A 6,000-nucleotide genomic window follows, 5' to 3' on the forward strand; every position below is an offset into this window, starting at 1 on the left:
GACCATCATGAAAAAATCTACAAACAGTAAATGCTGGAGAGGGTGTGTAGAAAATGGAACCTTCTTGCACTGTTGGTGGAAATATAAATTGATACAGCCACTACGGAGAACAGTATGGAGGTTCCTCATAGAACTAAAAATAGAACTACCATATGACCCAGCAATCCCACTACTGGGCATATACCCTGAAAAAACCATAATTCAAAATGAGTCATGTACCACAATGTTCATTGCAACTGTTTACAATAGCCAGGACATGGAAGCAACCTTAGTGTCCATCATCGGATGAATGGATAAAGGAGATGTGGCACATATATACAATGGAATATTGCTCAGCCATAAAAAAGAGTGAAATTGAGTTATTTGTAATGAGGTGGATGGACCTAGATTCTGTCATACAGAGTGAAGTAAGTCAGAAAGAGAAAAACAAATACCATATTCTAACACATATATATGGAATCTAAAAAAAAAAAAAGAAAGGTTAACAAGAACCGAGGGGCAGGACAGGAATAAAGATGCAGATGTTGAGAATGGACTTGAGGACACAGGGAGGGGGAAAGGTAAGCTGGAATGAAGTGAGAGAGAGGCATGGACTTATGTATACTGCCAAATGTAGAATAGATAGCTAGTGGGAAGCAGCTGCATAGAACAGGGAGATCAGCTCAGTGCTTTGTGACCACCTAGAAGGGTGGGATAGGGAGGGTGGAAGGGAGATGTAAGAGGCAGGAGATATGGGGATATATGTATATGTATAGCTGATTCAATTTGTTTTAAAGCAGAAACTAACATACCATTGTAAAGCAATTATACTCCAATAAAGATGTTTTAAAAAAGTCAGTTTTCCACCAATCCTCATTATTATCTATTTCCCAAATCATATTTTGCACTTTCTACCATATAATATAATCATTATATTAATAGCTTCATGACATGATCATAATACTTTTTCCATCATTCTGGAATAAAACACATGTTACTTTTATTATTTCCATCATGGATACAATTTCTGAAAATAAGATATGACATGGCAGAATATATTTTCACTCACAGGTATCACTGAACTGTATCTTATAATTAAAACCATGAAATTTACATGACTACTCTATAATGTGTATTTGTAATCATAATAACTTACATTTCTCTAATACTTTACAATTTATACTGATTATAATTTCACATTATATTACAACTTACAATGACTCCCTGAGATAGAGGAAAGAGAGCAATTATTATTATCATGCCAATTTAACAGTTAAAGAGATTGAGACTCTGAATGTGTCATTTACTTGGTGGCACTGGCCTCTCTACCTTTATTACTTCTCCCGGAAGGGAAAAGAGAGAGCAGAAACTAAAATTTGGTGAGGATCTATTATGCATTATGTACCTGGTTAGAAACTTTTCACATACATCATCTTCAGCAACTTGCCCAGATTCCAACTGCTAGTAAATATGGAACTGGACACTTCTTTCTTCCCCCATCCTGAACCTCATGACTGATCATCTGAATTACTGTCTCATCAACACCTTTGAATCTACTTACACTCTAGTACTTCCATCATATTTACTTAGGGAAACACAGCTTATATCATTCTTATAATTTACTTTCTGTGCTTCTATACCTAGGCATCAGTTTGTTGCTTTGAGAAAAACCATACAGCTAGAAATTCATTTTGTCTAAATGCAGCTCTGCCCTGTCTCTTTCATCCATTCTTAGTCAGTTCCTCCTCAGTTCTCTTCCACAGTTATTCCATTCTTCATGACTCACATTGCTTTCACTCTTAGCAGATGATCAGAGGCCCTTTTCATCACAAAAGCCATCAGTAATTATTTTCCTCAGCTTCCAGAATGTCTAACTACAAATTTAATGATAATAAAATGCCTCTCTCCTTCCTTTCTTCATTCAGTTTCAAAGAAGGTGTCCCTCTTCCTATTCTAGAATAAATTCATTTGTTCTTTTGACCCATCCTTATTCTCAGAATTTCTGAGATCTGTCATTTTACCCCACCACACACCCTAATGCCTTAGTCCTCAAGCAAGCTCAGATCTCTCACATTTTGAGAAAAAATGTACTCCTCTTAGCCTCAAGGTTCCTCTTGTTACCATAAATCCCCTTTTCCCTCTTGCTAACCAAACTATAAGAAAAAGCAAAAATGCCCACTCTCACCACTTTTATTCAACATAGTTTTGGAAGTCCTAGCCACAGCAATCAGAGAAGAAAAAGAAATAAAAGGAATCCAAATTGGGAAGGAAGAAGTAAAACTGTCACTGTTTGCAGATGACATGATACTATGCATAGAAAATCCTAAAGATGCAACCAGAAGACTACTAAAGCTCATCAATGAATTCTGTAAAGTTGCAGGATACAAAATTAATACACAGAAATCTGTTGCATTTCTGTACACTAACAATGAAGTATCAGAAAGAGAAATTAAGGAAACAATCTCATTTACCATCACATCAAAAAGAAAAAAATACCTAGAAATAAAACTACACTGATGAAAGAAATTAAAAACAACACAATTAGATGGAAAGATATACTGTGGTCTTGGAATGGAAAAATCAATATTGTTAAAATGACTATACTACCCAAGGCAATATACAGATTCAATACAATCCCTATCAAATTACCAATGACATTCTTCACAAAACTAGAACAAATAAGTTTAAAGTTTGTATGGAAACACAAAAGACCTTGAATAGCCAAAACGATCTTGACAAAGAACAGAACTGAAGTAATCATGCTCCCTGACTTCAGACTATACTACAAAACTACAGTAATCAAAACAGTATGTTACTGGCACAGAAACAGACACATAGATCAATGGAACAGGATAGAGCCCAAAAACAACCCCCCACACTATGGTCCATTAATCTATGACAAAGGAGGCTAGAATACACAATTGAGAAAAAACAGTCTCTTCAATAAGTGGTGCTGGGAAAACTGGACAGCTATGTAAAAGAATGAAACTAGAACATTCTCTAACACCACACACAAAAATAAACTCAAAATGGATTAAAGACCTAAATGTAAGACCAGACACTATGAAACTGTTAGAGGAAAATATAGGCAGAACACTGTCTGACATAAATTGCAGCACTATCTTTTTGGATCCACCTCCTAGAGTCATGATAATAAAAACAAAAATAAACAAATGGGACCTAATTAAACTTAAAAGTTTTTGCACAGCAAAGGAAACCATAAATAAAATAAAAAGAAAAATCTCAGGATAGGAGAAAATATTTGCAAATGAAGCAACTGACAAGGGTTTAAGCTCCAAAATACACAAGCAGCTCATGCACCTCAATATGAAAAAAACAAACAAGCCAATCAAAAAATGGGTGGAAGACCTAAATAGACAGTTCTCCAAAGGAGACATACAGATGGACAAAAACCACATGAAAAGATTCTCAACATTACTACTTATTAGAGAAATGCAAAGCAAAACTACAATGAAGTTATTACCTCACACTGATCAGAATGCCCATCATCAAAAAGTCTACAACTAATATATGCTGGAGAGGGTGTGGAGAAAAGGGAACACTCCTACACTGTTGGTGGGAATGTAAATTGGTGCAGCCACTGTGGAAAACAGTATTTAAAAAGACTAAATATAGAGCTACCATATGATCCTGCAATCCCACTCTTGGGCATATACCCAGAGAAAACCATAATTAGAAAAGATAATGCACCCCAATGTTCATTGCAGCACCATTTACAATAGTCAAGACATGGAAGCAACCTAAATGTCCACCAACAGAGGAATGAATAAAGAAGATGTGGTGTATTTATCCAATGGAATAATACTCAGCCATAAGAAAGAATGAAATAATGCCATTTGCAGCAACATGGATGGACCTGGAGATTATCATGCTAAGTGAAGTAAGCCAGAGAGAGGAAGACAAATATCATATGATATCACTCCTATGTGGAATCTAAAAAAAAAGATACAAATTAACTTATATACAAAATAGAAATAGACCCACAGACACAGAAAACAAACTTATGGTTACCAAAGGGGAAAGGAGGTAAAAATTAGGAGTTTGGGATTAACATATACACACTACTATAAAATAGATAACCAACAAAGACCTGCTATATAGCACAGGGAACTATGCTCAATATTTTGAAATAACCTATAAGGGAAAAGAACCTGAAAAAAATAGATATTTATGTATATATAACTGAATCACTTTGCTGTACAGCTGAAACTAACACAACATTGTAAAATGACTATACTTCAATAAAAAAGAAAACAAACAAACAAAAACTTAAAATGTTTTTGTACAGCAAAGGAAACCATCAACAAAACAAAAAGACAACCTGCTGAATGGGAGACAATATTTGCAAATGATATGACCAATAAGGGATTAATATCCAACATATATAAACAGCTCATACAACTCAACATCAAAAAACCAAACAACCTATTTTAAAATGGGCAGAAGAACTGAACAGACATTTTTCCAAAGAGGAAATGCAAATGGCCAACAGGCGTGAGAAGAGATGCTCAACATTGCTAATCATCAGGGAAATGCAAATCAAAACCACAATGAGGTATCACCTCACACCTGTCAGAATGGCTATCATCAAAAAGAACATAAATAACAAACGTTGGTGAGGATGTGGAGAAAAGGGAACACCAGTACACTATTAGTGGGAGTGTAAATTGGTGCAGCTACTGTGGAAAACAGTATGGAGGTTTCATAAAAAACTAAAAATACAACTACCATTTGATCCAGAAATCCCACTCCTGGGTATACATCTGAAAAAAACAAAAACACTAATTCAAAAAGATACGTGCACCCAAATGTTACAGCAGCATTATTTACAATTGCCAAGATATGGAAACAACCTATCGACAGATGACTGGATAGAGAAGATGTGGTATATGCCTATGATGGCATACTACTCTGCCATTAAATCTGCCATTAAAAAGAACGAAATTTTGCCATTTGCAGCAACATGGATGGACTTGGAGGGCATTATGCTAAATGAAATGAGTCAGACAGAAAGATAATTTCTGTATATCACTTATATGCATAATCTAAAAAGTACAACAAACTAGTGAATATAACAAAAGAGAAGCAGACTCTCAGATACAGTGAACAAACTAATGGTTACCAGTGGGGAAAGAGAAGAGGGGAGGTGCAATACAGGAGTGGAGGAATAAGAGGCACAAAGTATTTGATATAAAATAAGCTACAAGGATATATTGTACAGCATGGGGAATATAGCCAATATTTTATAAGAACTATAGATAAGTATAACCTTTAAACATTGTGAATAACTGTATTGTACACCTATAACTTATAGAATACTATATAGCCACTATAATTAATTAATTAATTAAATACGTAAAGAAAAATCTAATCTACAGTTACCATAACTTAAATTTACACTCAACTCATTGCAATTGCATTATTTCCCTTCCCCAAGTTCACTGCTGAAAATTCTTTCCCCAAAGCAACCAAGTGTATCACCAGGGCATCTCAGCCCACTGCTCTTCTGATTCTACACAACTCTCTGTTATAGAAGAGGTCTAGGATTAGAAATATATTGGGTTCCCATTTAAGCTGAAGGTTTATGCAAATATCTCCTGATTCCCTAGGATCAGACAATTTCACATCCTTCTATGACCCTAAGATTTACTTATCTATTAAGCAGAGATAACCATTCATTCTTTCTCCCCTTCTCCCAGTAAATTCCCCTCACCTTCACTCTAATTGACATGTAAGATTTATAAACTTTTAATATTTGTCAAATCTACTGATATTGAACATAAGGAAGGACCAGTTACATTTTTGCTGCCAAAATACTGAAAGAGGCCATATCCAATTAAATGCCCATCCGCTTTTATTATTCATGTTAATTGGAGACATAACCAGTCAACAAAGCCAAAAGTTTGGATCATTCTTGACTCTTCCGCCTCCTTCTTCCTCTCCAACAAACCAATCATTGAGAATTGTCAATGCTACCTCCTAAAGTCTTCTGGAGTCTGT

This window comes from Mesoplodon densirostris, chromosome 2 (genome assembly GCF_025265405.1).
Source record: "Mesoplodon densirostris isolate mMesDen1 chromosome 2, mMesDen1 primary haplotype, whole genome shotgun sequence".
NCBI lineage: Eukaryota > Metazoa > Chordata > Mammalia > Artiodactyla > Ziphiidae > Mesoplodon > Mesoplodon densirostris.